Source organism: Lemur catta, chromosome 10, assembly GCF_020740605.2.
Source record: "Lemur catta isolate mLemCat1 chromosome 10, mLemCat1.pri, whole genome shotgun sequence".
Taxonomy (NCBI): Eukaryota; Metazoa; Chordata; class Mammalia; order Primates; family Lemuridae; genus Lemur; species Lemur catta.
Window position 1 is genome coordinate 31121586 of NC_059137.1, and position 27098 is coordinate 31148683.

Genomic DNA, 27098 nt, shown 5'->3' on the forward strand with positions numbered 1-27098 from the left:
CCTAGCTGATGAATCAAATGATTCTGAAAGGAACGGTGAAAAGTGCGGATCCTGTTTCAGTCTTTAGACTGAAACAGGATCCGCACTATTCACCTGTCCCACAAAGGCGCACTTCTCATGTCTGGCGCTACTCCAACAAACCCAGGATTGACAGAGGCCCTGCACTTGCCACCCGAGAAAAATATCTCATCTCCAAAGAAGGATTCTTACGTTAATGGTTGAAAAGGGCTCCCGTTCTTGAAACGGTGGTGACACGATGGTGAAATAATACTGAAAACAATCCTATCTTCCAAGGCTGCGGTGCCAGGTATGGGAAATACCAGGTTCCCTGGGCCTCAGCAGAGGGTTCTCTGCTAAAAGCGTCATAGGCTTCAGGTTGCAGAGACGGACCTCATGACTATTACGGTGCAAAACGCTATGGAAATGGCAAATAATTGCCGGCATACTGGTGAATTCAAGAGGGTCAGGATGAAATCTGAAGCACGATCTACACTTTTCCCACCTCAGGCAAATATGCACTTACCAACTCTGGAGGTAAAGAAATCAAAGGCAGGGATGACAGAAGCCCCGCACTTACACCCCACCCAGAAATCTCAACTACCAGGCAGGATTCTTATGCTAATGCGAGAAACCTGCTCGAGTTCTGAAAATCATGGTGAAACCACAGTGGAATAATACTTAAAAGAACACTTTCCTTGTAGTCTCTAGGACCACCTACTGGAAATGCCACGTTTACTGGGCCTCAGCCTGCTTTCGTCTGTGAAAACTCTTGTATGCTTCAGGAGGCAGAGACCAACATTAGGACAATTACGGTGAAAAGTGCTACGGAAAAGTACCAAATAGTTCTCCACCTAGCGGTTCTTTCAAAAGTTGTGCCACACACCTCTTGGAAAGATCCAGTTACTCTGGCCTAGCCTTCGATTGGTCTGGAGAAGGAATCGCCGTTCCTAGCTGATGAATCAAATGATTCTGAAAGGAACGGTGAAAAGTGCGGATCCTGTTTCAGTCTTTAGACTGAAACAGGATCCGCACTATTCACCTGTCCCACAAAGGCGCACTTCTCATGTCTGGCGCTACTCCAACAAACCCAGGACTGACAGAGGCCCTGCACTTGCCACCCCAGAAAAATATCTCATCTCCAAAGAAGGATTCTTATGCTAACGGATGTAAAGGGCTCCCGTTCTTGAAACGGTGGTGAAAGGATGGTGAAATAATGCTGAAAACAATCCTATCTTCCAAGGCTCCGGTGCCAGGTTTGGGAAACACCAAGTTCCCTGGGCCTCAACAGAGGGTTCTCTGTGAAAAGCATCATAGGCTTCAGGATGCAGAGACCGACCTCATGACTATTACGGTGCAAAACGCTATGGAAATGTCCAATACTTACCAGCATACTGGTGATTTCAGAAGGGTCAGGATGAAATCTGAAGCACGATCCACACTTTTCCCACCTCAGGCAAATATGCACTTACCAACTCTGGAGGTAAACAAATCAAAGGCAGGGCTGACAGAAGCCCCGCACTTACACCCCACCCAGAAATCTCAACTACCAGGCAGGATTCTTATGCTAATGCGAGAAACCTGCTCGGGTTCTGAAAATCATGGTGAAACCACAGTGGAACACTACTTAAAAGAACACTTTCTTTGTAGTCTCTAGGACCAACTATTGGAAATGCCAAGTTTACTGGGCCTCAGCCAGCTTTCGTCTGTGAAAACTCTCGTATGCTTAACGATGGAGAGACCAATATAGGACAATTAGGGTGAAAAGTGCTACGGAAAAATACCAAATAGTTCTCCACCTAGGGGTTCTTTCAAAAGTTGTGCCACACACCTCTTAGAAACATCGAGTTACATTGGCCTAGCCTTCGATTGGTCTGGAGAAGGAATCACCGTTCCTAGCTGATGAATCAAATGATTCTGAAAGGAACGGTGAAAAGTGCGGATCCTGTTTCAGTCTTTAGACTGAAACAGGATCCGCACTATTCACCTGTCCCACAAAGGCGCACTTCTCATGTCTGGCGCTACTCCAACAAACCCAGGATTGACAGAGGCCCTGCACTTGCCACCCCAGAAAAATATCTCATCTCCAAAGAAGGATTCTTACGTTAATGGTTGAAAAGGGCTCCCGTTCTTGAAACGGTGGTGACACGATGGTGAAATAATACTGAAAACAATCCTATCTTCCAAGGCTGCGGTGCCAGGTATGGGAAATACCAGGATCCCTGGGCCTCAACAGAGGGTTCTCTGCTAAAAGCGTCATAGGCTTCAGGTTGCAGAGACGGACCTCATGACTATTACGGTGCAAAACGCTATGGAAATGTCCAATACTTACCAGCATACTGGTGATTTCAGAAGGGTCAGGATGAAATCTGAAGCACGATCCACACTTTTCCCACCTCAGGCAAATATGCACTTACCAGCTCTGGAGGTTAGCAAATCAAAGGCAGGGCTGACAGAAGCCCCGCACTTACACCCCACCCAGAAATCTCAACTACCAGGCAGGATTCTTATGCTAATGCGAGAAACCTGCTCGAGTTCTGAAAATCATGGTGAAACCACAGTGGAATAATACTTAAAAGAACACTTTCCTTGTAGTCTCTAGGACCACCTACTGGAAATGCCACGTTTACTGGGCCTCAGCCTGCTTTCGTCTGTGAAAACTCTTGTATGCTTCAGGAGGCAGAGACCAACATTAGGACAATTAGGGTGAAAAGTGCTACGGAAAAATACCAAATAGTTCTCCACCTAGCGGTTCTTTCAAAAGTTGTGCCACACACCTCTTGGAAAGATCCAGTTACTCTGGCCTAGCCTTCGATTGGTCTGGAGAAGGAATCGCCGTTCCTAGCTGATGAATCAAATGATTCTGAAAGGAACGGTGAAAAGTGCGGATCCTGTTTCAGTCTTTAGACTGAAACAGGATCCGCACTATTCACCTGTCCCACAAAGGCGCACTTCTCATGTCTGGCGCTAGTCCAACAAACCCAGGACTGACAGAGGCCCTGCACTTGCCACCCCAGAAAAATATCTCATCTCCAAAGAAGGATTCTTATGCTAACGGATGTAAAGGGCTCCCGTTCTTGAAACGGTGGTGAAAGGATGGTGAAATAATGCTGAAAACAATCCTATCTTCCAAGGCTCCGGTGCCAGGTTTGGGAAACACCAAGTTCCCTGGGCCTCAACAGAGGGTTCTCTGTGAAAAGCATCATAGGCTTCAGGATGCAGAGACCGACCTCATGACTATTACGGTGCAAAACGCTATGGAAATGTCCAATACTTACCAGCATACTGGTGATTTCAGAAGGGTCAGGATGAAATCTGAAGCACGATCCACACTTTTCCCACCTCAGGCAAATATGCACTTACCAGCTCTGGAGGTAAACAAATCAAAGGCAGGGCTGACAGAAGCCCCGCACTTACACCCCACCCAGAAATCTCAACTACCAGGCAGGATTCTTATGCTAATGCGAGAAACCTGCTCGGGTTCTGAAAATCATGGTGAAACCACAGTGGAACACTACTTAAAAGAACACTTTCTTTGTAGTCTCTAGGACCAACTATTGGAAATGCCAAGTTTACTGGGCCTCAGCCTGCTTTCGTCTGTGAAAACTCTCGTATGCTTAAGGATGGAGAGACCAATTTAGGACAATTAGGGTGAAAAGTGCTACGGAAAAATACCAAATAGTTCTCCACCTAGGGGTTCTTTCAAAACTTGTGCCACACACCTCTTAGAAACATCGAGTTACATTGGCCTAGCCTTCGATTGGTCTGGAGAAGGAATCACCGTTCCTAGCTGATGAATCAAATGATTCTGAAAGGAACGGTGAAAAGTGCGGATCCTGTTTCAGTCTTTAGACTGAAACAGGATCCGCACTATTCACCTGTCCCACAAAGGCGCACTTCTCATGTCTGGCGCTACTCCAACAAACCCAGGATTGACAGAGGAACTGCACTTGCCACCCGAGAAAAATATCTCATCTCCAAAGAAGGATTCTTACGTTAATGGTTGAAAAGGGCTCCCGTTCTTGAAACGGTGGTGACACGATGGTGAAATAATACTGAAAACAATCCTATCTTCCAAGGCTGCGGTGCCAGGTATGGGAAATACCAGGTTCCCTGGGCCTCAGCAGAGGGTTCTCTGCTAAAAGCGTCATAGGCTTCAGGTTGCAGAGACGGACCTCATGACTATTACGGTGCAAAACGCTATGGAAATGGCAAATAATTGCCGGCATACTGGTGAATTCAAGAGGGTCAGGATGAAATCTGAAGCACGATCTACACTTTTCCCACCTCAGGCAAATATGCACTTACCAACTCTAGAGGTAAAGAAATCAAAGGCAGGGATGACAGAAGCCCCGCACTTACACCCCACCCAGAAATCTCAACTACCAGGCAGGATTCTTATGCTAATGCGAGAAACCTGCTCGAGTTCTGAAAATCATGGTGAAACCACAGTGGAATAATACTTAAAAGAACACTTTCCTTGTAGTCTCTAGGACCACCTACTGGAAATGCCAAGTTTACTGGGCCTCAGCCTGCTTTCGTCTGTGAAAACTCTTGTATGCTTCAGGAGGCAGAGACCAACATTAGGACAATTACGGTGAAAAGTGCTACGGAAAAATACCAAATAGTTCTCCACCTAGCGGTTCTTTCAAAAGTTGTGCCACACACCTCTTGGAAAGATCCAGTTACTCTGGCCTAGCCTTCGATTGGTCTGGAGAAGGAATCGCCGTTCCTAGCTGATGAATCAAATGATTCTGAAAGGAACGGTGAAAAGTGCGGATACTGTTTCAGTCTTTAGACTGAAACAGGATCCGCACTATTCACCTGTCCCACAAAGGCGCACTTCTCATGTCTGGCGCTAGTCCAACAAACCCAGGACTGACAGAGGCCCTGCACTTGCCACCCCAGAAAAATATCTCATCTCCAAAGAAGGATTCTTATGCTAACGGATGTAAAGGGCTCCCGTTCTTGAAACGGTGGTGAAAGGATGGTGAAATAATGCTGAAAACAATCCTATCTTCCAAGGCTCCGGTGCCAGGTTTGGGAAACACCAAGTTCCCTGGGCCTCAACAGAGGGTTCTCTGTGAAAAGCATCATAGGCTTCAGGATGCAGAGACCGACCTCATGACTATTACGGTGCAAAACGCTGTGGAAATGTCCAATACTTACCAGCATACTGGTGATTTCAGAAGGGTCAGGATGAAATCTGAAGCACGATCCACACTTTTCCCACCTCAGGCAAATATGCACTTACCAACTCTGGAGGTAAACAAATCAAAGGCAGGGCTGACAGAAGCCCCGCACTTACACCCCACCCAGAAATCTCAACTACCAGGCAGGATTCTTATGCTAATGCGAGAAACCTGCTCGGGTTCTGAAAATCATGGTGAAACCACAGTGGAACACTACTTAAAAGAACACTTTCTTTGTAGTCTCTAGGACCAACTATTGGAAATGCCAAGTTTACTGGGCCTCAGCCGGCTGTCGTCTGTGAAAACTCTCGTATGCTTAAGGATGGAGAGACCAATTTAGGACAATTAGGGTGAAAAGTGCTACGGAAAAATACCAAATAGTTCTCCACCTAGGGGTTCTTTCAAAAGTTGTGCCACACACCTCTTAGAAACATCGAGTTACATTGGCCTAGCCTTCGATTGGTCTGGAGAAGGAATCACCGTTCCTAGCTGATGAATCAAATGATTCTGAAAGGAACGGTGAAAAGTGCGGATCCTGTTTCAGTCTTTAGACTGAAACAGGATCCGCACTATTCACCTGTCCCACAAAGGCGCACTTCTCATGTCTGGCGCTACTCCAACAAACCCAGGACTGACAGAGGCCCTGCACTTGCCACCCGAGAAAAATATCTCATCTCCAAAGAAGGATTCTTACGTTAATGGTTGAAAAGGGCTCCCGTTCTTGAAACGGTGGTGACACGATGGTGAAATAATACTGAAAACAATCCTATCTTCCAAGGCTGCGGTGCCAGGTATGGGAAATACCAGGTTCCCTGGGCCTCAGCAGAGGGTTCTCTGCTAAAAGCGTCATAGGCTTCAGGTTGCAGAGACGGACCTCATGACTATTACGGTGCAAAACGCTATGGAAATGGCAAATAATTGCCGGCATACTGGTGAATTCAAGAGGGTCAGGATGAAATCTGAAGCACGATCTACACTTTTCCCACCTCAGGCAAATATGCACTTACCAACTCTAGAGGTAAAGAAATCAAAGGCAGGGATGACAGAAGCCCCGCACTTACACCCCACCCAGAAATCTCAACTACCTGGCAGGATTCTTATGCTAATGCGAGAAACCTGCTCGAGTTCTGAAAATCATGGTGAAACCACAGTGGAATAATACTTAAAAGAACACTTTCCTTGTAGTCTCTAGGACCACCTACTGGAAATGCCAAGTTTACTGGGCCTCAGCCTGCTTTCGTCTGTGAAAACTCTTGTATGCTTCAGGAGGCAGAGACCAACATTAGGACAATTACGGTGAAAAGTGCTACGGAAAAATACCAAATAGTTCTCCACCTAGCGGTTCTTTCAAAAGTTGTGCCACACACCTCTTGGAAAGATCCAGTTACTCTGGCCTAGCCTTCGATTGGTCTGGAGAAGGAATCGCCGTTCCTAGCTGATGAATCAAATGATTCTGAAAGGAACGGTGAAAAGTGCGGATACTGTTTCAGTCTTTAGACTGAAACAGGATCCGCACTATTCACCTGTCCCACAAAGGCGCACTTCTCATGTCTGGCGCTAGTCCAACAAACCCAGGACTGACAGAGGCCCTGCACTTGCCACCCCAGAAAAATATCTCATCTCCAAAGAAGGATTCTTATGCTAACGGATGTAAAGGGCTCCCGTTCTTGAAACGGTGGTGAAAGGATGGTGAAATAATGCTGAAAACAATCCTATCTTCCAAGGCTCCGGTGCCAGGTTTGGGAAACACCAAGTTCCCTGGGCCTCAACAGAGGGTTCTCTGTGAAAAGCATCATAGGCTTCAGGATGCAGAGACCGACCTCATGACTATTACGGTGCAAAACGCTGTGGAAATGTCCAATACTTACCAGCATACTGGTGATTTCAGAAGGGTCAGGATGAAATCTGAAGCACGATCCACACTTTTCCCACCTCAGGCAAATATGCACTTACCAACTCTGGAGGTAAACAAATCAAAGGCAGGGCTGACAGAAGCCCCGCACTTAACCCCACCCAGAAATCTCAACTACCAGGCAGGATTCTTATGCTAATGCGAGAAACCTGCTCGGGTTCTGAAAATCATGGTGAAACCACAGTGGAACACTACTTAAAAGAACACTTTCTTTGTAGTCTCTAGGACCAACTATTGGAAATGCCAAGTTTACTGGGCCTCAGCCTGCTTTCGTCTGTGAAAACTCTCGTATGCTTAAGGATGGAGAGACCAATTTAGGACAATTAGGGTGAAAAGTGCTACGGAAAAATACCAAATAGTTCTCCACCTAGGGGTTCTTTCAAAAGTTGTGCCACACACCTCTTAGAAACATCGAGTTACATTGGCCTAGCCTTCGATTGGTCTGGAGAAGGAATCACCGTTCCTAGCTGATGAATCAAATGATTCTGAAAGGAACGGTGAAAAGTGCGGATCCTGTTTCAGTCTTTAGACTGAAACAGGATCCGCACTATTCACCTGTCCCACAAAGGCGCACTTCTCATGTCTGGCGCTACTCCAACAAACCCAGGACTGACAGAGGCCCTGCACTTGCCACCCGAGAAAAATATCTCATCTCCAAAGAAGGATTCTTACGTTAATGGTTGAAAAGGGCTCCCGTTCTTGAAACGGTGGTGACACGATGGTGAAATAATACTGAAAACAATCCTATCTTCCAAGGCTGCGGTGCCAGGTATGGGAAATACCAGGTTCCCTGGGCCTCAGCAGAGGGTTCTCTGCTAAAAGCGTCATAGGCTTCAGGTTGCAGAGACGGACCTCATGACTATTACGGTGCAAAACGCTATGGAAATGGCAAATAATTGCCGGCATACTGGTGAATTCAAGAGGGTCAGGATGAAATCTGAACCACGATCTACACTTTTCCCACCTCAGGCAAATATGCACTTACCAACTCTGGAGGTAAAGAAATCAAAGGCAGGGATGACAGAAGCCCCGCACTTACACCCCACCCAGAAATCTCAACTACCAGGCAGGATTCTTATGCTAATGCGAGAAACCTGCTCGAGTTCTGAAAATCATGGTGAAACCACAGTGGAATAATACTTAAAAGAACACTTTCCTTGTAGTCTCTAGGACCACCTACTGGAAATGCCACGTTTACTGGGCCTCAGCCTGCTTTCCTCTGTGAAAACTCTTGTATGCTTCAGGAGGCAGAGACCAACATTAGGACAATTAGGGTGAAAAGTGCTACGGAAAAATACCAAATAGTTCTCCACCTAGCGGTTCTTTCAAAAGTTGTGCCACACACCTCTTGGAAAGATCCAGTTACTCTGGCCTAGCCTTCGATTGGTCTGGAGAAGGAATCGCCGTTCCTAGCTGATGAATCAAATGATTCTGAAAGGAACGGTGAAAAGTGCGGATCCTGTTTCAGTCTTTAGACTGAAACAGGATCCGCACTATTCACCTGTCCCACAAAGGCGCACTTCTCATGTCTGGCGCTAGTCCAACAAACCCAGGACTGACAGAGGCCCTGCACTTGCCACCCCAGAAAAATATCTCATCTCCAAAGAAGGATTCTTATGCTAACGGATGTAAAGGGCTCCCGTTCTTGAAACGGTGGTGAAAGGATGGTGAAATAATGCTGAAAACAATCCTATCTTCCAAGGCTCCGGTGCCAGGTTTGGGAAACACCAAGTTCCCTGGGCCTCAACAGAGGGTTCTCTGTGAAAAGCATCATAGGCTTCAGGATGCAGAGACCGACCTCATGACTATTACGGTGCAAAACGCTATGGAAATGTCCAATACTTACCAGCATACTGGTGATTTCAGAAGGGTCAGGATGAAATCTGAAGCACGATCCACACTTTTCCCACCTCAGGCAAATATGCACTTACCAGCTCTGGAGGTAAACAAATCAAAGGCAGGGCTGACAGAAGCCCCGCACTTACACCCCACCCAGAAATCTCAACTACCAGGCAGGATTCTTATGCTAATGCGAGAAACCTGCTCGGGTTCTGAAAATCATGGTGAAACCACAGTGGAACACTACTTAAAAGAACACTTTCTTTGTAGTCTCTAGGACCAACTATTGGAAATGCCAAGTTTACTGGGCCTCAGCCTGCTTTCGTCTGTGAAAACTCTCGTATGCTTAAGGATGGAGAGACCAATTTAGGACAATTAGGGTGAAAAGTGCTACGGAAAAATACCAAATAGTTCTCCACCTAGGGGTTCTTTCAAAACTTGTGCCACACACCTCTTAGAAACATCGAGTTACATTGGCCTAGCCTTCGATTGGTCTGGAGAAGGAATCACCGTTCCTAGCTGATGAATCAAATGATTCTGAAAGGAACGGTGAAAAGTGCGGATCCTGTTTCAGTCTTTAGACTGAAACAGGATCCGCACTATTCACCTGTCCCACAAAGGCGCACTTCTCATGTCTGGCGCTACTCCAACAAACCCAGGATTGACAGAGGAACTGCACTTGCCACCCGAGAAAAATATCTCATCTCCAAAGAAGGATTCTTACGTTAATGGTTGAAAAGGGCTCCCGTTCTTGAAACGGTGGTGACACGATGGTGAAATAATACTGAAAACAATCCTATCTTCCAAGGCTGCGGTGCCAGGTATGGGAAATACCAGGTTCCCTGGGCCTCAGCAGAGGGTTCTCTGCTAAAAGCGTCATAGGCTTCAGGTTGCAGAGACGGACCTCATGACTATTACGGTGCAAAACGCTATGGAAATGGCAAATAATTGCCGGCATACTGGTGAATTCAAGAGGGTCAGGATGAAATCTGAAGCACGATCTACACTTTTCCCACCTCAGGCAAATATGCACTTACCAACTCTAGAGGTAAAGAAATCAAAGGCAGGGATGACAGAAGCCCCGCACTTACACCCCACCCAGAAATCTCAACTACCAGGCAGGATTCTTATGCTAATGCGAGAAACCTGCTCGAGTTCTGAAAATCATGGTGAAACCACAGTGGAATAATACTTAAAAGAACACTTTCCTTGTAGTCTCTAGGACCACCTACTGGAAATGCCAAGTTTACTGGGCCTCAGCCTGCTTTCGTCTGTGAAAACTCTTGTATGCTTCAGGAGGCAGAGACCAACATTAGGACAATTACGGTGAAAAGTGCTACGGAAAAATACCAAATAGTTCTCCACCTAGCGGTTCTTTCAAAAGTTGTGCCACACACCTCTTGGAAAGATCCAGTTACTCTGGCCTAGCCTTCGATTGGTCTGGAGAAGGAATCGCCGTTCCTAGCTGATGAATCAAATGATTCTGAAAGGAACGGTGAAAAGTGCGGATACTGTTTCAGTCTTTAGACTGAAACAGGATCCGCACTATTCACCTGTCCCACAAAGGCGCACTTCTCATGTCTGGCGCTAGTCCAACAAACCCAGGACTGACAGAGGCCCTGCACTTGCCACCCCAGAAAAATATCTCATCTCCAAAGAAGGATTCTTATGCTAACGGATGTAAAGGGCTCCCGTTCTTGAAACGGTGGTGAAAGGATGGTGAAATAATGCTGAAAACAATCCTATCTTCCAAGGCTCCGGTGCCAGGTTTGGGAAACACCAAGTTCCCTGGGCCTCAACAGAGGGTTCTCTGTGAAAAGCATCATAGGCTTCAGGATGCAGAGACCGACCTCATGACTATTACGGTGCAAAACGCTATGGAAATGTCCAATACTTACCAGCATACTGGTGATTTCAGAAGGGTCAGGATGAAATCTGAAGCACGATCCACACTTTTCCCACCTCAGGCAAATATGCACTTACCAGCTCTGGAGGTAAACAAATCAAAGGCAGGGCTGACAGAAGCCCCGCACTTACACCCCACCCAGAAATCTCAACTACCAGGCAGGATTCTTATGCTAATGCGAGAAACCTGCTCGGGTTCTGAAAATCATGGTGAAACCACAGTGGAACACTACTTAAAAGAACACTTTCTTTGTAGTCTCTAGGACCAACTATTGGAAATGCCAAGTTTACTGGGCCTCAGCCTGCTTTCGTCTGTGAAAACTCTCGTATGCTTAAGGATGGAGAGACCAATTTAGGACAATTAGGGTGAAAAGTGCTACGGAAAAATACCAAATAGTTCTCCACCTAGGGGTTCTTTCTAAAGTTGTGCCACACACCTCTTAGAAACATCGAGTTACATTGGCCTAGCCTTCGATTGGTCTGGAGAAGGAATCACCGTTCCTAGCTGATGAATCAAATGATTCTGAAAGGAACGGTGAAAAGTGCGGATCCTGTTTCAGTCTTTAGACTGAAACAGGATCAGCACTATTCACCTGTCCCACAAAGGCGCACTTCTCATGTCTGGCGCTAGTCCAACAAACCCAGGACTGACAGAGGCCCTGCACTTGCCACCCCAGAAAAATATCTCATCTCCAAAGAAGGATTCTTATGCTAACGGATGTAAAGGGCTCCCGTTCTTGAAACGGTGGTGAAAGGATGGTGAAATAATGCTGAAAACAATCCTATCTTCCAAGGCTCCGGTGCCAGGTTTGGGAAACACCAAGTTCCCTGGGCCTCAACAGAGGGTTCTCTGTGAAAAGCATCATAGGCTTCAGGATGCAGAGACCGACCTCATGACTATTACGGTGCAAAACGCTATGGAAATGTCCAATACTTACCAGCATACTGGTGATTTCAGAAGGGTCAGGATGAAATCTGAAGCACGATCCACACTTTTCCCACCTCAGGCAAATATGCACTTACCAGCTCTGGAGGTAAACAAATCAAAGGCAGGGCTGACAGAAGCCCCGCACTTACACCCCACCCAGAAATCTCAACTACCAGGCAGGATTCTTATGCTAATGCGAGAAACCTGCTCGGGTTCTGAAAATCATGGTGAAACCACAGTGGAACACTACTTAAAAGAACACTTTCTTTGTAGTCTCTAGGACCAACTATTGGAAATGCCAAGTTTACTGGGCCTCAGCCTGCTTTCGTCTGTGAAAACTCTCGTATGCTTAAGGATGGAGAGACCAATTTAGGACAATTAGGGTGAAAAGTGCTACGGAAAAATACCAAATAGTTCTCCACCTAGGGGTTCTTTCTAAAGTTGTGCCACACACCTCTTAGAAACATCGAGTTACATTGGCCTAGCCTTCGATTGGTCTGGAGAAGGAATCACCGTTCCTAGCTGATGAATCAAATGATTCTGAAAGGAACGGTGAAAAGTGCGGATCCTGTTTCAGTCTTTAGACTGAAACAGGATCCGCACTATTCACCTGTCCCACACAGGCGCACTTCTCATGTCTGGCGCTACTCCAACAAACCCAGGATTGACAGAGGCCCTGCACTTGCCACCCGAGAAAAATATCTCATCTCCAAAGAAGGATTCTTACGTTAATGGTTGAAAAGGGCTCCCGTTCTTGAAACGGTGGTGACACGATGGTGCAATAATACTGAAAACAATCCTATCTTCCAAGGCTGTGGTGCCAGGTATGGGAAATACCAGGTTCCCTGGTCCTCAGCAGAGGGTTCTCTGCTAAAAGCGTCATAGGCTTCAGGTTGCAGAGACGGACCTCATGACTATTACGGTGCAAAACGCTATGGAAATGGCAAATAATTGCCGGCATACTGGTGAATTCAAGAGGGTCAGGATGAAATCTGAAGCACGATCTACACTTTTCCCACCTCAGGCAAATATGCACTTACCAACTCTGGAGGTAAAGAAATCAAAGGCAGGGATGACAGAAGCCCCGCACTTACACCCCACCCAGAAATCTCAACTACCAGGCAGGATTCTTATGCTAATGCGAGAAACCTGCTCGAGTTCTGAAAATCATGGTGAAACCACAGTGGAATAATACTTAAAAGAACACTTTCCTTGTAGTCTCTAGGACCACCTACTGGAAATGCCACGTTTACTGGGCCTCAGCCTGCTTTCGTCTGTGAAAACTCTTGTATGCTTCAGGAGGCAGAGACCAACATTAGGACAATTACGGTGAAAAGTGCTACGGAAAAATACCAAATAGTTCTCCACCTAGCGGTTCTTTCAAAAGTTGTGCCACACACCTCTTGGAAAGATCCAGTTACTCTGGCCTAGCCTTCGATTGGTCTGGAGAAGGAATCGCCGTTCCTAGCTGATGAATCAAATGATTCTGAAAGGAACGGTGAAAAGTGCGGATCCTGTTTCAGTCTTTAGACTGAAACAGGATCCGCACTATTCACCTGTCCCACAAAGGCGCACTTCTCATGTCTGGCGCTACTCCAACAAACCCAGGACTGACAGAGGCCCTGCACTTGCCACCCCAGAAAAATATCTCATCTCCAAAGAAGGATTCTTATGCTAACGGATGTAAAGGGCTCCCGTTCTTGAAACGGTGGTGAAAGGATGGTGAAATAATGCTGAAAACAATCCTATCTTCCAAGGCTCCGGTGCCAGGTTTGGGAAACACCAAGTTCCCTGGGCCTCAACAGAGGGTTCTCTGTGAAAAGCATCATAGGCTTCAGGATGCAGAGACCGACCTCATGACTATTACGGTGCAAAACGCTATGGAAATGTCCAATACTTACCAGCATACTGGTGATTTCAGAAGGGTCAGGATGAAATCTGAAGCACGATCCACACTTTTCCCACCTCAGGCAAATATGCACTTACCAGCTCTGGAGGTAAACAAATCAAAGGCAGGGCTGACAGAAGCCCCGCACTTACACCCCACCCAGAAATCTCAACTACCAGGCAGGATTCTTATGCTAATGCGAGAAACCTGCTCGGGTTCTGAAAATCATGGTGAAACCACAGTGGAACACTACTTAAAAGAACACTTTCTTTGTAGTCTCTAGGACCAACTATTGGAAATGCCAAGTTTACTGGGCCTCAGCCTGCTTTCGTCTGTGAAAACTCTCGTATGCTTAAGGATGGAGAGACCAATTTAGGACAATTAGGGTGAAAAGTGCTACGGAAAAATACCAAATAGTTCTCCACTTGGGGTTCTTTCAAAACTTGTGCCACACACCTCTTAGAAACATCGAGTTACATTGGCCTAGCCTTCGATTGGTCTGGAGAAGGAATCACCGTTCCTAGCTGATGAATCAAATGATTCTGAAAGGAACGGTGAAAAGTGCGGATCCTGTTTCAGTCTTTAGACTGAAACAGGATCCGCACTATTCACCTGTCCCACAAAGGCGCACTTCTCATGTCTGGCGCTACTCCAACAAACCCAGGATTGACAGAGGAACTGCACTTGCCACCCGAGAAAAATATCTCATCTCCAAAGAAGGATTCTTACGTTAATGGTTGAAAAGGGCTCCCGTTCTTGAAACGGTGGTGACACGATGGTGAAATAATACTGAAAACAATCCTATCTTCCAAGGCTGCGGTGCCAGGTATGGGAAATACCAGGTTCCCTGGGCCTCAGCAGAGGGTTCTCTGCTAAAAGCGTCATAGGCTTCAGGTTGCAGAGACGGACCTCATGACTATTACGGTGCAAAACGCTATGGAAATGGCAAATAATTGCCGGCATACTGGTGAATTCAAGAGGGTCAGGATGAAATCTGAAGCACGATCTACACTTTTCCCACCTCAGGCAAATATGCACTTACCAACTCTAGAGGTAAAGAAATCAAAGGCAGGGATGACAGAAGCCCCGCACTTACACCCCACCCAGAAATCTCAACTACCAGGCAGGATTCTTATGCTAATGCGAGAAACCTGCTCGAGTTCTGAAAATCATGGTGAAACCACAGTGGAATAATACTTAAAAGAACACTTTCCTTGTAGTCTCTAGGACCACCTACTGGAAATGCCAAGTTTACTGGGCCTCAGCCTGCTTTCGTCTGTGAAAACTCTTGTATGCTTCAGGAGGCAGAGACCAACATTAGGACAATTACGGTGAAAAGTGCTACGGAAAAATACCAAATAGTTCTCCACCTAGCGGTTCTTTCAAAAGTTGTGCCACACACCTCTTGGAAAGATCCAGTTACTCTGGCCTAGCCTTCGATTGGTCTGGAGAAAGAATCGCCGTTCCTAGCTGATGAATCAAATGATTCTGAAAGGAACGGTGAAAAGTGCGGATACTGTTTCAGTCTTTAGACTGAAACAGGATCCGCACTATTCACCTGTCCCACAAAGGCGCACTTCTCATGTCTGGCGCTAGTCCAACAAACCCAGGACTGACAGAGGCCCTGCACTTGCCACCCCAGAAAAATATCTCATCTCCAAAGAAGGATTCTTATGCTAACGGATGTAAAGGGCTCCCGTTCTTGAAACGGTGGTGAAAGGATGGTGAAATAATGCTGAAAACAATCCTATCTTCCAAGGCTCCGGTGCCAGGTTTGGGAAACACCAAGTTCCCTGGGCCTCAACAGAGGGTTCTCTGTGAAAAGCATCATAGGCTTCAGGATGCAGAGACCGACCTCATGACTATTACGGTGCAAAACGCTATGGAAATGTCCAATACTTACCAGCATACTGGTGATTTCAGAAGGGTCAGGATGAAATCTGAAGCACGATCCACACTTTTCCCACCTCAGGCAAATATGCACTTACCAGCTCTGGAGGTAAACAAATCAAAGGCAGGGCTGACAGAAGCCCCGCACTTACACCCCACCCAGAAATCTCAACTACCAGGCAGGATTCTTATGCTAATGCGAGAAACCTGCTCGGGTTCTGAAAATCATGGTGAAACCACAGTGGAACACTACTTAAAAGAACACTTTCTTTGTAGTCTCTAGGACCAACTATTGGAAATGCCAAGTTTACTGGGCCTCAGCCTGCTTTCGTCTGTGAAAACTCTCGTATGCTTAAGGATGGAGAGACCAATTTAGGACAATTAGGGTGAAAAGTGCTACGGAAAAATACCAAATAGTTCTCCACCTAGGGGTTCTTTCTAAAGTTGTGCCACACACCTCTTAGAAACATCGAGTTACATTGGCCTAGCCTTCGATTGGTCTGGAGAAGGAATCACCGTTCCTAGCTGATGAATCAAATGATTCTGAAAGGAACGGTGAAAAGTGCGGATCCTGTTTCAGTCTTTAGACTGAAACAGGATCAGCACTATTCACCTGTCCCACAAAGGCGCACTTCTCATGTCTGGCGCTAGTCCAACAAACCCAGAATTGACAGAGGCCCTGCACTTGCCACCCGAGAAAAATATCTCATCTCCAAAGAAGGATTCTTACGTTAATGGTTGAAAAGGGCTCCCGTTCTTGAAACGGTGGTGACACGATGGTGAAATAATACTGAAAACAATCCTATCTTCCAAGGCTGTGGTGCCAGGTATGGGAAATACCAGGTTCCCTGGTCCTCAGCAGAGGGTTCTCTGCTAAAAGCGTCATAGGCTTCAGGTTGCAGAGACGGACCTCATGACTATTACGGTGCAAAACGCTATGGAAATGGCAAATAATTGCCGGCATACTGGTGAATTCAAGAGGGTCAGGATGAAATCTGAAGCACGATCTACACTTTTCCCACCTCAGGCAAATATGCACTTACCAACTCTGGAGGTAAAGAAATCAAAGGCAGGGATGACAGAAGCCCCGCACTTACACCCCACCCAGAAATCTCAACTACCAGGCAGGATTCTTATGCTAATGCGAGAAACCTGCTCGAGTTCTGAAAATCATGGTGAAACCACAGTGGAATAATACTTAAAAGAACACTTTCCTTGTAGTCTCTAGGACCACCTACTGGAAATGCCACGTTTACTGGGCCTCAGCCTGCTTTCGTCTGTGAAAACTCTTGTATGCTTCAGGAGGCAGAGACCAACATTAGGACAATTACGGTGAAAAGTGCTACGGAAAAATACCAAATAGTTCTCCACCTAGCGGTTCTTTCAAAAGTTGTGCCACACACCTCTTGGAAAGATCCAGTTACTCTGGCCTAGCCTTCGATTGGTCTGGAGAAGGAATCGCCGTTCCTAGCTGATGAATCAAATGATTCTGAAAGGAACGGTGAAAAGTGCGGATCCTGTTTCAGTCTTTAGACTGAAACAGGATCCGCACTATTCACCTGTCCCACAAAGGCGCACTTCTCATGTCTGGCGCTACTCCAACAAACCCAGGACTGACAGAGGCCCTGCACTTGCCACCCCAGAAAAATATCTCATCTCCAAAGAAGGATTCTTATGCTAACGGATGTAAAGGGCTCCCGTTCTTGAAACGGTGGTGAAAGGATGGTGAAATAATGCTGAAAACAATCCTATCTTCCAAGGCTCCGGTGCCAGGTTTGGGAAACACCAAGTTCCCTGGGCCTCAACAGAGGGTTCTCTGTGAAAAGCATCATAGGCTTCAGGATGCAGAGACCGACCTCATGACTATTACGGTGCAAAACGCTATGGAAATGTCCAATACTTACCAGCATACTGGTGATTTCAGAAGGGTCAGGATGAAATCTGAAGCACGATCCACACTTTTCCCACCTCAGGCAAATATGCACTTACCAACTCTGGAGGTAAACAAATCAAAGGCAGGGCTGACAGAAGCCCCGCACTTACACCCCACCCAGAAATCTCAACTACCAGGCAGGATTCTTATGCTAATGCGAGAAACCTGCTCGGGTTCTGAAAATCATGGGGAAACCACAGTGGAACACTACTTAAAAGAACACTTTCTTTGTAGTCTCTAGGACCAACTATTGGAAATGCCAAGTTTACTGGGCCTCAGCCTGCTGTCGTCTGTGAAAACTCTCGTATGCTTAAGGATGGAGAGACCAATTTAGGACAATTAGGGTGAAAAGTGCTACGGAAAAATACCAAATAGTTCTCCACCTAGGGGTTCTTTCAAAAGTTGTGCCACACACCTCTTAGAAACATCGAGTTACATTGGCCTAGCCTTCGATTGGTCTGGAGAAGGAATCACCGTTCCTAGCTGATGAATCAAATGATTCTGAAAGGAACGGTGAAAAGTGCGGATCCTGTTTCAGTCTTTAGACTGAAACAGGATCCGCACTATTCACCTGTCCCACAAAGGCGCACTTCTCATGTCTGGCGCTACTCCAACAAACCCAGGATTGACAGAGGAACTGCACTTGCCACCCGAGAAAAATATCTCATCTCCAAAGAAGGATTCTTACGTTAATGGTTGAAAAGGGCTCCCGTTCTTGAAACGGTGGTGACACGATGGTGAAATAATACTGAAAACAATCCTATCTTCCAAGGCTGCGGTGCCAGGTATGGGAAATACCAGGTTCCCTGGGCCTCAGCAGAGGGTTCTCTGCTAAAAGCGTCATAGGCTTCAGGTTGCAGAGACGGACCTCATGACTATTACGGTGCAAAACGCTATGGAAATGGCAAATAATTGCCGGCATACTGGTGAATTCAAGAGGGTCAGGATGAAATCTGAAGCACGATCTACACTTTTCCCACCTCAGGCAAATATGCACTTACCAACTCTGGAGGTAAAGAAATCAAAGGCAGGGATGACAGAAGCCCCGCACTTACACCCCACCCAGAAATCTCAACTACCAGGCAGGATTCTTATGCTAATGCGAGAAACCTGCTCGAGTTCTGAAAATCATGGTGAAACCACAGTGGAATAATACTTAAAAGAACACTTTCCTTGTAGTCTCTAGGACCACCTACTGGAAATGCCACGTTTACTGGGCCTCAGCCTGCTTTCGTCTGTGAAAACTCTTGTATGCTTCAGGAGGCAGAGACCAACATTAGGACAATTACGGTGAAAAGTGCTACGGAAAAATACCAAATAGTTCTCCACCTAGCGGTTCTTTCAAAAGTTGTGCCACACACCTCTTGGAAAGATCCAGTTACTCTGGCCTAGCCTTCGATTGGTCTGGAGAAGGAATCGCGGTTCCTAGCTGATGAATCAAATGATTCTGAAAGGAACGGTGAAAAGTGCGGATCCTGTTTCAGTCTTTAGACTGAAACAGGATCCGCACTATTCACCTGTCCCACAAAGGCGCACTTCTCATGTCTGGCGCTACTCCAACAAACCCAGGACTGACAGAGGCCCTGCACTTGCCACCCCAGAAAAATATCTCATCTCCAAAGAAGGATTCTTATGCTAACGGATGTAAAGGGCTCCCGTTCTTGAAACGGTGGTGAAAGGATGGTGAAATAATGCTGAAAACAATCCTATCTTCCAAGGCTCCGGTGCCAGGTTTGGGAAACACCAAGTTCCCTGGGCTTCAACAGAGGGTTCTCTGTGAAAAGCATCATAGGCTTCAGGATGCAGAGACCGACCTCATGACTATTACGGTGCAAAACGCTATGGAAATGTCCAATACTTACCAGCATACTGGTGATTTCAGAAGGGTCAGGATGAAATCTGAAGCACGATCCACACTTTTCCCACCTCAGGCAAATATGCACTTACCAACTCTGGAGGTAAACAAATCAAAGGCAGGGCTGACAGAAGCCCCGCACTTACACCCCACCCAGAAATCTCAACTACCAGGCAGGATTCTTATGCTAATGCGAGAAACCTGCTGGGGTTCTGAAAATCATGGTGAAACCACAGTGGAACACTACTTAAAAGAACACTTTCTTTGTAGTCTCTAGGACCAACTATTGGAAATGCCAAGTTTACTGGGCCTCAGCCTGCTGTCGTCTGTGAAAACTCTCGTATGCTTAAGGATGGAGAGACCAATTTAGGACAATTAGGGTGAAAAGTGCTACGGAAAAATACCAAATAGTTCTCCACCTAGGGGTTCTTTCAAAAGTTGTGCCACACACCTCTTAGAAACATCGAGTTACATTGGCCTAGCCTTCGATTGGTCTGGAGAAGGAATCACCGTTCCTAGCTGATGAATCAAATGATTCTGAAAGGAACGGTGAATAGTGCGGATCCTGTTTCAGTCTTTAGACTGAAACAGGATCCGCACTATTCACCTGTCCCACAAAGGCGCACTTCTCATGTCTGGCGCTACTCCAACAAACCCAGGATTGACAGAGGCCCTGCACTTGCCACCCCAGAAAAATATCTCATCTCCAAAGAAGGATTCTTACGTTAATGGTTGAAAAGGGCTCCCGTTCTTGAAACGGTGGTGACACGATGGTGAAATAATACTGAAAACAATCCTATCTTCCAAGGCTGCGGTGCCAGGTATGGGAAATACCAGGTTCCCTGGGCCTCAGCAGAGGGTTCTCTGCTAAAAGCGTCATAGGCTTCAGGTTGCAGAGACGGACGTCATGACTATTACGGTGCAAAACGCTATGGAAATGGCAAATAATTGCCGGCATACTGGTGAATTCAAGAGGGTCAGGATGAAATCTGAAGCACGATCTACACTTTTCCCACCTCAGGCAAATATGCACTTACCAACTCTGGAGGTAAAGAAATCAAAGGCAGGGATGACAGAAGCCCTGCACTTACACCCCACCCAGAAATCTCAACTACCAGGCAGGATTCTTATGCTAATGCGAGAAACCTGCTCGAGTTCTGAAAATCATGGTGAAACCACAGTGGAATAATACTTAAAAGAACACTTTCCTTGTAGTCTCTAGGACCACCTACTGGAAATGCCACGTTTACTGGGCCTCAGCCTGCTTTCGTCTGTGAAAACTCTTGTATGCTTCAGGAGGCAGAGACCAACATTAGGACAATTACGGTGAAAAGTGCTACGGAAAAATACCAAATAGTTCTCCACCTAGCGGTTCTTTCAAAAGTTGTGCCACACACCTCTTAGAAACATCGAGTTACATTGGCCTAGCCTTCGATTGGTCTGGAGAAGGAATCACCGTTCCTAGCTGATGAATCAAATGATTCTGAAAGGAACGGTGAAAAGTGCGGATCCTGTTTCAGTCTTTAGACTGAAACAGGATCCGCACTATTCACCTGTCCCACAGAGGCGCACTTCTCATGTCTGGCGCTACTCCAACAAACCCAGGATTGACAGAGGCCCTGCACTTGCCACCCGAGAAAAATATCTCATCTCCAAAGAAGGATTCTTACGTTAATGGTTGAAAAGGGCTCCCGTTCTTGAAACGGTGGTGACACGATGGTGAAATAATACTGAAAACAATCCTATCTTCCAAGGCTGCGGTGCCAGGTATGGGAAATACCAGGTTCCCTGGGCCTCAGCAGAGGGTTCTCTGCTAAAAGCGTCATAGGCTTCAGGTTGCAGAGACGGACCTCCTGACTATTACGGTGCAAAACGCTATGGAAATGGCAAATAATTGCCGGCATACTGGTGAATTCAAGAGGGTCAGGATGAAATCTGAAGCACGATCTACACTTTTCCCACCTCAGGCAAATATGCACTTACCAACTCTGGAGGTAAAGAAATCAAAGGCAGGGATGACAGAAGCCCCGCACTTACACCCCACCCAGAAATCTCAACTACCAGGCAGGATTCTTATGCTAATGCGAGAAACCTGCTCGGGTTCTGAAAATCATGGTGAAACCACACTGGAATAATACTTAAAGGAACACTTTCCTTGTAGTCTCTAGGACCACCTACTGGAAATGCCAAGTTTACTGGGCCTCAGCCTGCTTTCGTCTGTGAAAACTCTTGTATGCTTCAGGAGGCAGAGACCAACATTAGGACAATTACGGTGACAAGTGCTACGGAAAAATACCAAATAGTTCTCCACCTAGCGGTTCTTTCAAAAGTTGTGCCACACACCTCTTGGAAAGATCCAGTTACTCTGGCCTAGCCTTCGATTGGTCTGGAGAAGGAATCGCCGTTCCTAGCTGATGAATCAAATGATTCTGAAAGGAACGGTGAAAAGTGCGGATCCTGTTTCAGTCTTTAGACTGAAACAGGATCCCCACTATTCACCTGTCCCACAAAGGAGCACTTCTCATGTCTGGCGCTAGTCCAACAAACCCAGGACTGACAGAGGCCCTGCACTTGCCACCCCAGAAAAATATCTCATCTCCAAAGAAGGATTCTTATGCTAACGGATGTAAAGGGCTCCCGTTCTTGAAACGGTGGTGAAAGATGGTGAAATAATGCTGAAAACAATCCTATCTTCCAAGGCTCCGGTGCCAGGTTTGGGAAACACCAAGTTCCCTGGGCCTCAACAGAGGGTTCTCTGTGAAAAGCATCATAGGCTTCAGGATGCAGAGACCGACCTCATGACTATTACGGTGCAAAACGCTATGGAAATGGCAAATAATTGCCGGCATACTGGTGATTTCAGAAGGGTCAGGATGAAATCTGAAGCACGATCCACACTTTTCCCACCTCAGGCAAATATGCACTTACCAACTCTGGAGGTAAACAAATCAAAGGCAGGGCTGACAGAAGCCCCGCACTTACACCCCACCCAGAAATCTCAACTACCAGGCAGGATTCTTATGCTAATGCGAGAAACCTGCTGGGGTTCTGAAAATCATGGTGAAACCACAGTGGAATAATACTTAAAAGAACACTTTCCTTGTAGTCTCTAGGACCACCTACTGGAAATGCCACGTTTACTGGGCCTCAGCCTGCTTTCGTCTGTGAAAACTCTTGTATGCTTCAGGAGGCAGAGACCAACATTAGGACAATTACGGTGAAAAGTGCTACGGAAAAATACCAAATAGTTCTCCACCTAGCGTTTCTTTCAAAAGTTGTGCCACACACCTCTTAGAAACATCGAGTTACATTGGCCTAGCCTTCGATTGGTCTGGAGAAGGAATCGCCGTTCCTAGCTGATGAATCAAATGATTCTGAAAGGAACGGTGAAAAGTGCGGATCCTGTTTCAGTCTTTAGACTGAAACAGGATCCGCACTATTCACCTGTCCCACAAAGGCGCACTTCTCATGTCTGGCGCTACTCCAACAAACCCAGGACTGACAGAGGCCCTGCACTTGCCACCCCAGAAAAATATCTCATCTCCAAAGAAGGATTCTTATGCTAACGGATGTAAAGGGCTCCCGTTCTTGAAACGGTGGTGAAAGGATGGTGAAATAATGCTGAAAACAATCCTATCTTCCAAGGCTCCGGTGCCAGGTTTGGGAAACACCAAGTTCCCTGGGCCTCAACAGAGGGTTCTCTGTGAAAAGCATCATAGGCTTCAGGATGCAGAGACCGACCTCATGACTATTACGGTGCAAAACGCTATGGAAATGTCCAATACTTACCAGCATACTGGTGATTTCAGAAGGGTCAGGATGAAATCTGAAGCACGATCCACACTTTTCCCACCTCAGGCAAATATGCACTTACCAGCTCTGGAGGTAAACAAATCAAAGGCAGGGCTGACAGAAGCCCCGCACTTACACCCCACCCAGAAATCTCAACTACCAGGCAGGATTCTTATGCTAATGCGAGAAACCTGCTCGGGTTCTGAAAATCATGGTGAAACCACAGTGGAACACTACTTAAAAGAACACTTTCTTTGTAGTCTCTAGGACCAACTATTGGAAATGCCAAGTTTACTGGGCCTCAGCCTGCTTTCGTCTGTGAAAACTCTCGTATGCTTAAGGATGGAGAGACCAATTTAGGACAATTAGGGTGAAAAGTGCTACGGAAAAATACCAAATAGTTCTCCACCTAGGGGTTCTTTCAAAAGTTGTGCCACACACCTCTTAGAAACATCGAGTTACATTGGCCTAGCCTTCGATTGGTCTGGAGAAGGAATCACCGTTCCTAGCTGATGAATCAAATGATTCTGAAAGGAACGGTGAAAAGTGCGGATCCTGTTTCACTCTTTAGACTGAAACAGGATCCGCACTATTCACCTGTCCCACAGAGGCACACTTCTCATGTCTGGCGCTAATCCAACAAACCCAGGATTGACAGAGGCCCTGCACTTGCCACCCGAGAAAAATATCTCATCTCCAAAGAAGGATTCTTACGTTAATGGTTGAAAAGGGCTCCCGTTCTTGAAACGGTGGTGACACGATGGTGAAATAATACTGAAAACAATCCTATCTTCCAAGGCTGCGGTGCCAGGTATGGGAAATACCAGGTTCCCTGGGCCTCTTCAGAGGGTTCTCTGCTAAAAGCGTCATAGGCTTCAGGTTGCAGAGACGGACCTCATGACTATTACGGTGCAAAACGCTATGGAAATGGCAAATAATTGCCGGCATACTGGTGAATTCAAGAGGGTCAGGATGAAATCTGAAGCACGATCTACACTTTTCCCACCTCAGGCAAATATGCACTTACCAACTCTGGAGGTAAAGAAATCAAAGGCAGGGCTGACAGAAGCCCCGCACTTACACCCCACCCAGAAATCTCAACTACCAGGCAGGATTCTTATGCTAATGCGAGAAACCTGCTCGGGTTCTGAAAATCATGGTGAAACCACAGTGGAATAATACTTAAAAGAACACTTTCCTTGTAGTCTCTAGGACCACCTACTGGAAATGCCACGTTTACTGGGCCTCAGCCTGCTTTCGTCTGTGAAAACTCTTGTATGCTTCAGGAGGCAGAGACCAACATTAGGACAATTACGGTGAAAAGTGCTACGGAAAAATACCAAATAGTTCTCCACCTAGCTGTTCTTTCAAAAGTTGTGCCACACACCTCTTGGAAAGATCCAGTTACTCTGGCCTAGCCTTCGATTGGTCTGGAGAAGGAATCGCCGTTCCTAGCTGATGAATCAAATGATTCTGAAAGGAACGGTGAAAAGTGCGGATCCTGTTTCAGTCTTTAGACTGAAACAGGATCCGCACTATTCACCTGTCCCACAGAGGCACACTTCTCATGTCTGGCGCTACTCCAACAAACCCAGGATTGACAGAGGCCCTGCACTTGCCACCCGAGAAAAATATCTCATCTCCAAAGAAGGATTCTTACGTTAATGGTTGAAAAGGGCTCCCGTTCTTGAAACGGTGGTGACACGATGGTGAAATAATACTGAAAACAATCCTATCTTCCAAGGCTGTGGTGCCAGGTATGGGAAATACCAGGTTCCCTGGGCCTCTTCAGAGGGTTCTCTGCTAAAAGCGTCATAGGCTTCAGGTTGCAGAGACGGACCTCATGACTATTACGGTGCAAAACGCTATGGAAATCGCAAATAATTGCCGGCATACTGGTGAATTCAAGAGGGTCAGGATGAAATCTGAAGCACGATCTACACTTTTCCCACCTCAGGCAAATATGCACTTACCAACTCTGGAGGTAAAGAAATCAAAGGCAGGGCTGACAGAAGCCCCGCACTTACACCCCACCCAGAAATCTCAACTACCAGGCAGGATTCTTATGCTAATGCGAGAAACCTGCTCGAGTTCTGAAAATCATGGTGAAACCACAGTGGAATAATACTTAAAAGAACACTTTCCTTGTAGTCTCTAGGACCACCTACTGGAAATGCCAAGTTTACTGGGCCTCAGCCTGCTTTCGTCTGTGAAAACTCTTGTATGCTTCAGGAGGCAGAGACCAACATTAGGACAATTACGGTGAAAAGTGCTACGGAAAAATACCAGATAGTTCTCCACTTAGCGGTTCTTTCAAAAGTTGTGCCACACACCTCTTGGAAAGATCCAGTTACTCTGGCCTAGCCTTCGATTGGTCTGGAGAAGGAATCGCCGTTCCTAGCTGATGAATCAAATGATTCTGAAAGGAACGGTGAAAAGTGCGGATCCTGTTTCAGTCTTTAGACTGAAACAGGATCCGCACTATTCACCTGTCCCACAGAGGCGCACTTCTCATGTCTGGCGCTACTCCAACAAACCCAGGATTGAGAGAGGCCCTGCACTTGCCACCCGAGAAAAATATCTCATCTCCAAAGAAGGATTCTTACGTTAATGGTTGTAAAGGGCTCCCGTTCTTGAAACGGTGGTGACACGATGGTGAAATAATACTGAAAACAATCCTATCTTCCAAGGCTGCGGTGCCAGGTATGGGAAATACCAGGTTCCCTGGGCCTCAGCAGAGGGTTCTCTGCTAAAAGCGTCATAGGCTTCAGGTTGCAGAGACGGACCTCATGACTATTACGGTGCAAAACGCTATGGAAATGGCAAATAATTGCCGGCATACTGGTGAATTCAAGAGGGTCAGGATGAAATCTGAAGCACGATCTACACTTTTCCCACCTCAGGCAAATATGCACTTACCAACTCTGGAGGTAAAGAAATCAAAGGCAGGGATGACAGAAGCCCCGCACTTACACCCCACCCAGAAATCTCAACTACCAGGCAGGATTCTTATGCTAATGCGAGAAACCTGCTCGAGTTCTGAAAATCATGGTGAAACCACAGTGGAATAATACTTAAAAGAACACTTTCCTTGTAGTCTCTAGGACCACCTACTGGAAATGCCACGTTTACTGGGCCTCAGCCTGCTTTCGTCTGTGAAAACTCTTGTATGCTTCAGGAGGCAGAGACCAACATTAGGACAATTACGGTGAAAAGTGCTACGGAAAAATACCAAATAGTTCTCCACCTAGCGGTTCTTTCAAAAGTTGTGCCACACACCTCTTGGAAAGATCCAGTTACTCTGGCCTAGCCTTCGATTGGTCTGGAGAAGGAATCGCCGTTCCTAGCTGATGAATCAAATGATTCTGAAAGGAACGGTGAAAAGTGCGGATCCTGTTTCAGTCTTTAGACTGAAACAGGATCCGCACTATTCACCTGTCCCACAAAGGCGCACTTCTCATGTCTAGCGCTACTCCAACAAACCCAGGACTGACAGAGGCCCTGCACTTGCCACCCCAGAAAAATATCTCATCTCCAAAGAAGGATTCTTATGCTAACGGATGTAAAGGGCTCCCGTTCTTGAAACGGTGGTGAAAGGATGGTGAAATAATGCTGAAAACAATCCTATCTTCCAAGGCTCCGGTGCCAGGTTTGGGAAACACCAAGTTCCCTGGGCCTCAACAGAGGGTTCTCTGTGAAAAGCATCATAGTCTTCAGGATGCAGAGACGGACCTCATGACTATTACGGTGCAAAACGCTATGGAAATGGCAAATAATTGCCGGCATACTGGTGAATTCAAGAGGGTCAGGATGAAATCTGAAGCACGATCTACACTTTTCCCACCTCAGGCAAATATGCACTTACCAACTCTGGAGGTAAAGAAATCAAAGGCAGGGATGACAGAAGCCCCGCACTTACACCCCACCCAGAAATCTCAACTACCAGGCAGGATTCTTATGCTAATGC